Here is a 12,589-nt window from a genome sequence, read left to right on the forward strand (position 1 = left end):
GTTTCCTAACCAGTGATGCAAACAACCTCACCTCAAACCAAACAATGCTGAAGGTACTTAACCAACACCTAAAGCACCAATATATGAATCACCTGAAAGAACAAATTAAGAACAGTTAAAAAGCCAGATTGCTACAGAGCTCTGCAGAGAATTATCATACCAAGGCTGCATTTACACTAGCAAACTTCATAGCCAGAATTCACTTCTAGTGCAGCTCAACCAATAGGAGGAACAACAGCTGCCAAAACATGTATCATAGGCAGGACTCAGACATTTTTGCCCCGTCATCTAACACTGTTCTGAGCAGACATACAGTCGAGCTCTGTCTAGATGCCATATATCACAGTTCTGTCTGTATTACAGCTTTCATTCTATCATTGCTATTACTGGTGGAGCTGCACTGGTAGAGAGTTATGGGTATGTTTGCTAGTATAGACAAGACTGAGCAGATTGCATGTAGCTCCTGTAGGCCCCATCCAGCTGACAGCTAGGACCCACTGTTTAGGAAGTACACGGCTGGCAGAAACTAGGCAAAGATACTAGAGCGCCTAAGGGACAACAGACTGTATTAAACCACATTTGGAGTTTCTAGGCCAAACCATTTTTGAGATAAGATGGGACATAAACTCTGGTGGAAAATAGCTATACAGTGAGATCATCCCAATATTAGCAGTCTAGTACTTCCCAAACACCTTAACTGATTTCCCTCAGACTTTCAAGGGAAAAAGATCAATCCCAGCCAAAGCTCATAATTGTGGCAAGCAGATCACAATTCTGGCATGGGTGCAGTTACAAGGTTGTAGGGAGAAAGCCTAATGGAAATCTTGCCTCTGCTTTATCTCTGTGGAAGCAACTAGTGTCTCTTCATAATACTGTATGGTAAGTGTGAGAAAGTGCTATGTGCCTCTTCTAAAATTAACATGCATACCTTGAGGAATAAGGAAGGGTAATATAATGGAAGACAGGATTATGTACACAGTACATTATGTACAGGATTATGTACACGGTATCTAGTTCTTGAGCAGCTGGACAGGTGACAAATCTAGCCAAGGGAAAGTACCAAGTGGAATGGCTCACGCCAAATGAGAGAAATTGCAAAAGAATTTGCATAGAGATGACATATGTACAGCTGAGAAATCCTTCCTCTGTTCTGAGCGATGTGTTTCTGCAGCTGATCTACAGAATAGAATATACGGCCTTCATTGCTTATTTAAGTTGAGGAGATAAAAATCAAATTATATTTTTATTGCTGTATTCAGGTTAAATCTCCTGCATCCAGTGCATTGGCATGAAAGTTGGCTGCAATAGTCTGAAAATTGAAAGTTTCAGATTAACATGCTGTTGTTTGCATCCCTTAGTTTGTATACTTTCAATGTGTTTTTATATCCAGTCACACAGCTTCTCATGTTCTTTGGCCCAGGAAGCTTCTCCTTCAATACAGTTTGCTCACATCTCATGAACTCAATGAGATATGTGAATGGCTTCCAAAATTAAAATCCTACCTCTAAGCCTTGGGCATCCTCTGTCAGCAAAATCTTCTTTTCCTCCTCTCATCATGATGTAAAGGTTGTAGAGGAAGGGGAGGGAGGGGTCCTTGTGCTAAATCAAGATGTGGCAGGTTGCCAGTATTCTCACTGCATGTTCCAGCCAAGAGGAAGTCACAGTCCTCAAAGTAAAGCTGAAAATTCATGTGCCACACCTGCTGCTGAATAACACTCAGTTATAGCTGGGTTCCTGCACTCCAGAGAGGTAAAATGTGCAAGGGAGACAAGTGGATTCAGTGCATGTTAGAAAGGGTTCAGTTGTTACTGTTGTAAGGTACAACTTCTTCTGAAAGACACCAATAACTCTCATGAGGTCCTGACACACTAGCCCAGTACTTGCAATGATCTCCCCTCCTTCAGTATCTTGGCTTGTACATTCTTCTTCCTTCAGTATCCCTCTCTGTCCTTTCTTGAGCCAGAAATCAAAGGTTAACTCTCTTGACCCTTACAGCTAAAGTGCTCATCAGAAACTTGGCCTGCCTCAGTGCAACAGCCTCCCTTCTGAACCACTGCCGCAAAATGAAGGGTTTCATTTCCCCCGCTCTGAACAGCCTGAGCAATCCATCCTCCCAATCTGGGCCCCAACTCAAACTGCCTGCACTAGTGGTGAAAATCGTGCCTCTCTATGTACATTGTTTGATTTCCCCTCCCAGATTAATATCTTCTGAAATTCTTAGCACAGTCTGCAAAAATACCGGGAAGGTCTGATTTAAGTGATTTCCTTTATTTCAATTTGTGTGCATGGATTTGGCATTCAGATTCCTAGAAAATGAAAGCTGCTTATGAAGTCACACATCCTTTCTGTCCCAGGAGTCCTATGAAGGATTGTTCCCTGTTCACCAGGGCTATGTTCAGTCCTAGTTTTATAATTTAAGCAATAGTGTTTCCACTATGTCCCTTGCAAAGACTATTCCACAACGTAACAGAGGGCAGGACAGAAGGGCATTGACAGAGCTGTGTGGGGAGCCCAGGGCTGGAATAGCAGGGAGCTGCAGGGCAGGATTGAGGGGCACAGGCAGGGCTGTGTGGGGAGAATATATAAAGCAATATTCTTAGCTCTCAGTTGAGCTATCAGTATCTTACTTTCACAAGAAATGTATGTTTCTCAAGAAGGGGAGATAGGAAAATGATCAAGTATATGAAAACTGCTAGCATTGAGGAGGGAGAGGAAATGTTTAGGGTGGAGGACTAGGTGAAACTGAGGAAAGGGGAGAAATTCCTTGCTAATAGGAAGATTGCTTAGCTGTATTAGGCAGTAGAATCCTCTCCCCAAAGGAGAAACTCCATAGTTTGGGACATTTAAAACAAGGACTAGATGAAGCCCTGGAGAACAGTGTGGGGAACAAACCTGCATTGGCCAGGAGGGAAAGAAGTGGAGGGAGGAGAAGTGGTGATCTAATTCATTGTTTCCAGCTCTATAATTACTGCGAGTGTCACTTCTACCTCTAGATAGACAAGGTGGGCGAGGTAACATCTTTTATTAGACTAACTTCTGTTGGTGAAAGAGACAAACTTTCAAGCCACACAGAGCTCCTCTTCAGTGCACAGCCTTGAAGAGGTTACGGAGAAATGGCGGATCATGAGGAGCACTTCGAGGGCCAAATCTAGAAGAGACACAATGGCACCATGGCTGCTTATGGCAGGCCTGATTCACAAAAAACAGTGATAATGGAAGACCTGATAGGTGCAAAACCGTTGGCAGCACAAGATTTGCAAACCTGTTATTTTGAATTCTGAAAGACAGGATCTAGACTGAGTTCTTGAACCATTTTTTGCTTTAACTCCTCGCCTCCTCCCAAGGGAGGTTCCCTTATAAAATATTTTCTTCCTAAATGGAAGTCTCTGCTCTACATGAGCCATCTAGAACCCCCCAAACCTGACAAAAGCTACACTGATGCAAGTGGATGCCTTCGCCATTATTCTGCCATTAGAATTTCTCTTACCCTGCTACATTTTTCACCCTCCTTTTTCCAGTAGAATTTCTCCCTCTCCCACTCTGAAGTATGAAGCAGTCTTGGCTTTCCAGACAGCTTCCCTCTCTGCTCCTTTTCTCACAGTTGCTCCTAAGCAGAACATGAGCCCAATAAAATAACAATTAAAGACAAATTTTAAAACCCACAAAGCATGTTAGCCAATGCATTTAGGTTATATACACATTCACACAAACCATATTAATAGGTATTATTCAGATGGTACTAATATAATATGTGTGTGTGAGTGTGCTGGCTAATCATGCTGAATTGCACTATGTTTATTCTTGCTCACTTATGCTAAGGCATATCCCCCACAACACCCAGGGACAAGAATAGGTCAGCAGCTTAGCTTAGGCATGGGAATAAGTATACAAGCCCTTAGAAAAATACAGAAGCTGTCAAAGGCTAGATGGATGAGTGTTATGAAACAAAGGTACAAGGTGGTAAGGAAATAATGTAAGGTATATAAATACTTTGTATTTAGGAGTATCTTCATGCCCTTTAACATTTCGAATTTAATATTCAAAACAAAAGATGGGAAAGTACAGGGAGGCACCAAAGACAAAACTGGCACAGAAACTGGCTAGTTAAACTTTAAGTCACATGAAAATTGTTCTGTTACTTGTAAATTGCCATTAGATAAAAGATGGCTAATATAATATAAGTGGCTCAAACTGCCATTTGAGAAGCACATCTTCTGTGTAAGGTGAACTAAAAACGTTGCAAAAATTCATTTCCTGGAAAGGATTGTTGACATATTGACTCCTTCTTTCCTGAACTGTATTGCTTTATCCTTCGACATTGCATTTGGCTGAGCTTGGTTATTTGGTCTCTTGAACATTCTTAACAATGAACTGCAACTGTAGTCAATTAGTTAGCTATACCTTTTCATCAATAAGTGGGTTCACAAATAGGCAAAAACTTACTTGACAAAGATACAACCAGACTAAAGATACACAAATTAAAGCTGTGCCATTAACCTTGAGGGCTGAGGTGACAGTTATAGGTAGTTTGTTTTCACACCCCAACTATTTCCTTGCTTGGGTGATGCAATGCTATATCTCTTACCTCTCTCTGGGCTGGATTGCATAATAAGGTTATCAGTATCTGGAGGGAAACTCAACCTCTGTGATGAAGGAGCTAGTCAAATTAGAGGAGCCAACTGACTAACAGGTTGGTTTGGTTTTCAGAGATGGCAGCTGGAGCATCATCCTAGTTTAACTGGTTTTACTATCTCCAACAGACGAGAGCTCACACAGCCCGAGATGTTCTGAGCCTCCTAGATCTCCCCAGGAAATGCCAGAGGGAAAATGTTTTCCCTTGAGTTACCCAAAGAAATCTGAAAGTTAACCCAAGGATGGCCTAACACAGATGGGACAGAAGGAAGGTTGGTCTATGCTTCCTGTGAGAATAAATCCTTCCCCTCAGTACTGCCCTGAAGTGCCACTGTGGAGTACCCAGTGGAGATAAGCCAGAAAAGAGCTAGACTGGTGGTATTGGTTTAGGTTGTTATCTTTGACAGTCAGCTTCCTTCAAGCTAGAAGTTATTAGCCATTTGCTCAAGAAATCACATCCGCATGTCGATTATCCCATCACCCTATCACTAACTTTTTCTTTTGGAGAAGGTTATTGAGAAGTTGAGGCAAGACATCTTGAGTACTGTCTGAGGCTTCAGTCAGAATTTCATTGTGGGCATCTGTAAACCAGCAGGCAAACACCAACCTGAAAGGTAGAATAAAGTTCCCAACAACCATCTAATCCAAAGTCCTTTCTCAGGGCTGGCTTTAATTTAAAACAAGAATTCCAAAACCAAAGCAAATAAATTCCAACCAACCACCCAGGGCTTTCCCAACATCTGCCCACTGGGAGGGGTCAGGATACTCCCTTCCTGGCTAGTATAGCCGCACACTTTTCTGACCGTATGTCTCTCCTATTTGCTATCCTTTCCTAAAAGGCAGGAAGCCTTATAACTGGTTTGTTGAAGGTCACATGACTAGAAGCAAGCATTTGACCTGCAACTACAGCCCCCTATTTTAAATTGCTCAAGAGGCACACTGGGATGTGCTCATGTGCCCCAAGGTCCAGTGCTCTTTTATATGATGGCAGAGAGGTTGCAATGGTCTCTGGCTGCTAAGTTACAGATGAACAAGGAAGAACTCTCTTTGCCAATTTGATCTAATGTACCTATCTGGCCTCCACTACTGTATTTATCTGAGTGCCTCACAGTCTTTCATGTATTTATCCTTGTAACATCCCACAAAGACAGGGCAGTGCTATTACCCTTATTGCACAGATGGGGAACAGAGACATGATCTAGGGGGTTGCAGAAATATAAGTCCTGAAAAAAATAGCCATTTAAAAAAAGAACAGTTACCTATCCTTTTGTAATTGTTGTACTTTGAGATGTGTTGCTCATGTTGATTCCATTCTAGGTGTGTGCGTGCCTACATGTACAGTTGTCTGAGATTTTTGCCTTAGCGGTATCCATAGGGCCGGCTGTGGTGCTCCCTTAAGTGCCATGCTCATGCGCTGGTATATTAGGTACCGCCAACCTTACGCCCTCTCAATTCCTTCTAGCTGGCAACTCTGACAGAGGGGCAGGAGGGCGGGTAATGGATGGGAATGAGCAACACATCTCGAAGAACAACAGTTACGAAAGGGAGGTAACTGGTTTTTCTTCTTCGAGTGCTTGCTCATGTCGATTCAGCCTCTGTCGATCCCCTGAATTGAACAGAAAATGTGGCATTTCTTGTTCTCCCTAGATGCGAACAGGTTCACCCGGGGAGTCCCCCACCTCTGGAAGATGATGCTGACCACTTCCAGATAGAGGGACCACTCGTGGCAAGATGAAAAGGTCCTGCTGAGGCGACCTGCCAAAGCATTCCTGGCCCTGGGGAGTTGCACGGCTATGAGATGGAAGTCGTATTGCATATAGAAGTCCCAGAGCCTGAGGGCTTCTTGGCAAAGGGCAGACGATCTGCTGAGATTGCCCAGGTGGGCTCCCCATCCCAGGTCTGAGGCACCGACAGGGATGGAGACACAAAGGGAACTCCCTCCAACATCACTGCAGGATTCTGCCACCGTGTGAGTTACAACAGTATGTGGTGCAGGACCCTGACTACATGGTCCACACTGCGGCTGTTGGAAACATAGGCTGATGCCAGCCACACCTGCACGGGCCTGAGGAGGAGCTGCGTGAGCCAGACTATGAAGTGCAGGTCACCATGTAGCCCAACAATCGCAGGCACGTGTTAGCGGTGGTGAGAGGGTGGGCTTGCGTGCCCGAGATCAGGTCCACCATGGCTTGGAACAGGGCCTTGGGGAGGAAGGCTCTGGACTGACTAGAGTCGAGGATACTCCAGTGAACTGTATGTGTTGCACTGAAATTAAGGTTGACTTTTTCTTGTTTATTACAGCCCCAGGTCGCGACAGGTGGAGCAAACCAGACTGAGATACCACCACACCTGATCCCAGGATCGGCCCTTTATTAGCCAGTTGTCAAGGTACGAGTAAATTTCAACACCCCAGCACCTCAGGTAGGAAGCCACTGGCACTATGGACTTTGTGAACACTCCCAGGGCTGACGAGAGACCAAAGGGCAGTGCCATGAATTGGAAATGGTGGTGGCCCAGCACAAAATGGAGGAAGCACTTGTGCCCTGGGAAAATGGAAATATGGAAATAGGCGTCTTCCAAGTCGAGGGTGGCATACCAGTCTCCTGGATCCAGGAAAGGAATGATGGAGGCCAGGGAGACCATACGAAACTTCAACTTCTTGAGAGACTTGTTGAGGGGACACGGTTCCAGAATGGGTCTGAGTCCTCCTTTTGCTTTCAGGATTAGGAAGTAGTGGAAGTAGAACCCTTTTTTTTCATGTCCCAAGGGACCTCTTCCACAACCCCCAGGAGTTCTGGACCTCTTGAACGAGAAGTTGCTGGTGAGAAGGGTCCCTGAAGAGGGACGGGGAATGGGGAAGGAGGTAGGGTCAGCCACGAACTGCAGGGTGGATCCCAAAGATATTACATCGAGCACCCAATGGTCTGAGGTCAGATGTGATTGGACTGACCGGAAGGGGTGCAGGTGGTTGAGGAAAGAGTGGGAAGGTGGATCCTGGGAAGTGACTGGGGTGCCACTCTCGGGCGCACCCTCAAAATGCCTGTTTTTGTCCTCCTTGGTTCCTGGAAGGGCCAGGCTGAACAGATAAACAGGAAGACGACAGGTGTCGCTGCTTAGACCACTTAGATCTGTCCTTTTTCCTGTAGGTGCTCAGCCAGGGTGTCCCACAGGACCTAGACCGGGGAGCTGGAGGACGGAAAGGCTTCCTGGCCTGCTGAGGGGTATGAAGGCCCAAGGAACAGAGGGTGGCATGGGAGTCTTTAAGGCCGTGGAGCCCTGCCCCCTCAAACAGGAGGTTCTGAATGGTGGCCTACATCTCCTGGGATAACCGGGCGGACTGTAACCAGGAGCTGCGCCTCATCACCACTGCAGAAGCGACCACTCTGGCCGTCGAGTCCGTAGCATCCCAGGCCATCTGGAGGGCCCCCCTTGCCACCGCTGCACCTTCTTCCACTAAAGCAGCGAACTCCTGGGCTTGGTCCCATGGGAGCCTCCTTGAATTTGCTAAGGGAGTCCCACTGATTGAATTCCTTGACCAGGGGATGAAAGGCTAATATGGCAACAGTTGTACCTTGATTGAACCGATGGATAACCTGGATGTCTTCAGATCCAGCAGGTAAGCTAGGATGAGGGAGAATGGAACAGATTCCAGTTGGAGGTAACAACGTCCATGCCAGTGGATGGATCTCTTCCATTTCTGCAGGTAAGTAGTGCAGGTTGATGTTTTTCTACTGTTTAATAATACCTGCCGCAGAGCAGGAAACCTCTTTTCCTTAGAACCCTCCTGAGCCACGCCCTCAGGTGTTAGAACCACCAGGCTGGAGTGCAGCACATGACCTGCACCTTGAGACAAGACATGAAGAATGGTCAGGAGCTTGATTGACACTTGGACACAAAGTTGAAGCAGGTCAGGATACCAAACTTCTCTTGGCCAAGTAGGTACTAAGAGGATAACTCTGGCCTTGTCCCATATGATGTTGTTCAGCACCCCTAGAATTAGGGGCATTGGGGGAAAGGCATAGAACAGAGTCTTATTCCATGGTAGAAGGAAGATGTCCCCCAGGGAGTGGTGAGCCAGACCCCCACCTTGGCCAGAAGAGAGGACACTTCCTGTTCTCAGAGGTGGTGAAAAGATCAGGCCAGTCCCCATTTGTGGGCTATGACTTGGAGAATGAGAGTGTCTGGCTCCCATTTGTAGTCATGAGAGATATGTCTTTTGAGGGCATTGACTGTGCAGTTCCAGATACCTGGAAGATAAACTTCTGAAATTCGTATATGGCTGGTTATGCACCAGTTCCAGAGCTTTATGGCTTCAGTGCACAAGGAGGGGGATCTTGCTCCTCCCTGCTTGTTAATGTAAAATGTGCAGGACATGTTTTCTGTCATGAACTTGATTGTTTTGCCCCAATGAGGGGCAGAAAATGGAGGCAAGAGTTCCCGACCACACTGAGCTCCAATAAGTTAATGTGGAAATTGGTTCCATAGATTGTCCATGAATCATGAGGGTGCCGAGATGGGCTCTTCATCTTAAGAGGGATGCATCATTTGTTAGAATCACTGATGGGTTTGGGCGACAGAAGGGCTGTCTGTACAGATGTGGAATTGCTCCATTCACCAGGTTAGGGAGTTCTTTATGTGCACAGGGACCCACCTGTCCATGGTGTCCTTGGTTGGAGAATGAGCAGTTCTTAGACAACGCTGGAAGCAACGAAGGCCCAGCCTTGTACGACTGGTCACAGAGGTGCAGGCTGCCATATGGCCCAGGAGTTGAAGAGAGTTCCTTATTGTGGTCCATGGGCTTCCCTAAATTGTCCCTACCTGTCTTGACAAGGTCACGAATCTATCTAAAGGGAGGTATACTCTGGCTCTCACTGAGTCCAAGTATGTCCCTGTAAACTGTATCCTTTGTACCAGTACTAGCATGGATTTCTTTACACTGAGTTGAAGGCCCAACTCTTGGAACAGATCAAGGGTCTTCTAAGTGGACGATTACACTGCCTCAAAGGAACAGCCTTTGAGTAGCCAGTTGTCAAGGTACGGGAAGACAAGGATTGCTTCTTGTCTAAGATAAGCCACCACTACCTCTAGAACATTTGAAAATATCCTTGAGACCAAGGATAGGCTGAAGGGGGCATTCAGTGCTGGAAATGATCTTGACCTACTGTGAATAGCAGATATTTCCTGTGATAGTTATGTGTAGCACTCTACTAAATTCACATCCATTTTGGATAATTTCACAGTCATAGGATTTTAAAAATCATAAATTTCATGATTTCAGATATTTAAATCTGAAATTTCATGGTGTTGTAACTGTAGGGGTCCTGGCCCAAAAGGGGATTGTGGGGGTGGAGGGTGGGATTTTGCAAGGTTATTGTAGGGGGGGGGTCACAGTTTTGCCACCCTTCTTTCTGCACCGCTGCTGGTGGCGGTGCTGCCTTCAGAGCTGAGTGGCTGGAGAGCAGCGGCTGCTGGCTGGGAGCCCAGCTCTGAAGTCAGCGCTGCCAGTGGCAGCGGAGAAGTAAGGATGGCCTGGTGTGGTATTGTCATCTGCCCAGCAGCCACCGCTCTCCGGCCATCCAGCTCTGAAGGCAGGTCAGAAGTAAGGGTGGCAATACCATAACCCCCCTACAATAACCTTGCAAAAGACCAGATTTCATGGTCCATGATGCATTTTTCACAGCCGTGAATTTGGTAGGGCCCTAGTTATGTGGAAGTAGGTGACTTGTTGGCCAAGGGATGAAAAAACATTTCCTTCCTCTAGTGAAGGAATTATAGTTGCCAGAGTCTCCACCCTGAACTTTTGAGGCTTCACAAACTTGTTCAGCTGTCTTAGATCTAAGACCAGCTTCAACCTCCATCCTTCTTTGGGACTGGGGAGCATTTTGAGTAGACCTCCCTGCCCCTCGAAGGAGAAGGAACCGGTTCTATTGCTCCTAGCTGAAGGAGAGCCCACCTCTTGCATCAGTAGAAGCTTATGAGGCAGAGAAGGGGGATTGAAGGGAGGGAGTGACAGGAAATGGATATTGTAGCCTGATATTATGCCCTCCCAGACCCATTGGTCCCTGGTGATCCATTCCCACACCTGGTAGAAATGGACAAGAAGGTCCCCAAGGGGAGGGAGGTAAGCTAACAGGTGCAGCTGTAAATCCAGAGGAACAGGAGGATTCAAACCCTCATCCAACCATCAAAACTACTGTTTAGATGACACCTGAGTGAACGTGGAGGGCAGCTGAGCGGCCCTCTTCCTCTGAAACCTCTCTCTTTCTTGGGGGGTTCTGCCCGTCTATGGTACCCTGAGAACTGAGCCAGGTGTAACCTCTGAGCAGTCTGCAACCTCCTAAAATGCTTCTTGCTCATAGATGTGTAAATGTTCAAGGAGCATAGGGTAGCTCTGGAGTCCTTCAACATGTGCAGGGAGTCATTCATGTTCTCCAGGAAAAGCGTATGACCCTCAGTGAGCTGTAGCTCATGAAAGCTTATGCTCAAATAAATTTGTTAGTCTCTAAGGTGCCACAAGTACTCCTTTTCTTTTTATAGTACTTATCATCTGGCCTTTTACATGTTGGTGGAGTAGTAGCTGGCATCTTCCATATTATCTTAGCCAGATCCAGGAACATCTCATTAATAGGTAGCAACACTCTGGAGGGTGTTGCCGACTGCAAAATGTCGAGCAGCTTGTGCTGAAGATCTTTAATCTCCTTCAAAGGAATCCACAGAGTGTCAGTTACCCTTCTCATGAGGTTCTGAAACTGTCTGAAGTCATTGGTCCTGGAAGGTGGTTGAAACATAACTGCCGCAACCAGCAATGACAATGAAATGGGAGTCTCAGGGATGACTTCCTCATCTGCCCTTGCTTCCTGCTTTTGAAACATCTCCTCCTGCCATGGATGGGTAGAGGGAGGGTGTGAAACCCTGGTCTCCCTAAGGGACAGTACTGGTGGTCTGTTGAATTGCTGTCAGTAGGCAGCCCATGGGACCCAATATGGCCATAAGGAAGAGGAGGTAGCATACAAGGTTGGTTCCACCATCCTTGGTGATCCACAAGGACCTCCCTGTGTGAAGGCGGATTCCCAAAGAGGCACATAGAAAAACCCCTCACAAAAACTGAGCACACTGATTGGGAGTCTCTTCCTCCACATCCTCTCATATGGGGGGGGGGGGGCAGCCAATGAAGCCAGAGAAGAGTCCTGTGCCACAGAATGACCACACAGAGACCAAGGTCTCAGTACTGAGAGAGCAATGGGGATTCTGGTTCATCTGACACCGAGAGGTCCCTTGAGCATCAGAACTCCTGTGGTACTGGAAAGGACCACGGTACCGTCTCCATAGCTGAGGTTGCTGGAACTGGAGCTGACGGGACCAGCAATGATGGGAGTACTGGAGGCTTTACAGATGTCAGGTGCTGATGCTCGCTCAGTACTGAGGGTACTGCTGGTACTGAGACCCCCAGCTGAACTGCTTGCATTGGGTTAAGGAGCATGATGGCACCAATGGCTAAGCAGAGTGCTTCGGTGCCGAACTTGATGGTACCCTGTACTTACCCTCCTTACTGGGGAAGGGTACAGATGCCATATTGGAGCCATACTTCCTTTCCTTAGAGCTCTGGGGCTGTCAAGGCTGAATCCCCTCTCTGGCACCAAGTGCAGAAGGTGGGGGCAAGGATGGTAAAAATTAATACTTGCCACTCCAGGCTTGTATTAAACTCCCAAGGTTACAGCTTTTCTCTGACCTTGGCTTGGTAAACGCTGCCACCACCCAGATGCAAAAAAAAACCCTTGGATCCAGGAAGGAGCACTTGGGAATTCCTCCCTGTGGGGTACCCTCAAGCCCTTTCACACCCCGCCACCGGGGAAGAGCTGAGAAAGAAAACAAAGGAAATTAGCTATTACCACCAGCTAATCAAACAGCACAGGCATAAAATCTTGGGGCCCAAAAATCCAAATCCTGTTCTTAAAAA

General features: G+C 46.5%; 1 protein-coding gene across 2 annotated transcripts in view; it reads right to left on the reverse strand.

Annotated features, from left to right (window-relative positions):
* Window positions 1–12,589, reverse strand: part of A2ML1 (alpha-2-macroglobulin like 1) — a 59,005-nt gene that overhangs the window by 38,394 nt on the left and 8,022 nt on the right. Inside the window, exon 1 of one of the 2 annotated variants that reach the window (XM_075120424.1) lies at window positions 1,503–2,424. The exons of the other annotated variant lie outside the window; for it this stretch is intronic. The gene's annotated coding sequence lies outside the window, so the exon portion shown is untranslated. Of the gene's footprint in view, window positions 1–1,502; window positions 2,425–12,589 lie in introns of those variants that run through there. 2 annotated transcript variants of the gene reach the window in all.

Source organism: Caretta caretta, chromosome 1 (assembly GCF_965140235.1).
Source record: "Caretta caretta isolate rCarCar2 chromosome 1, rCarCar1.hap1, whole genome shotgun sequence".
In the NCBI taxonomy this organism is placed as follows: Eukaryota; Metazoa; Chordata; order Testudines; family Cheloniidae; genus Caretta; species Caretta caretta.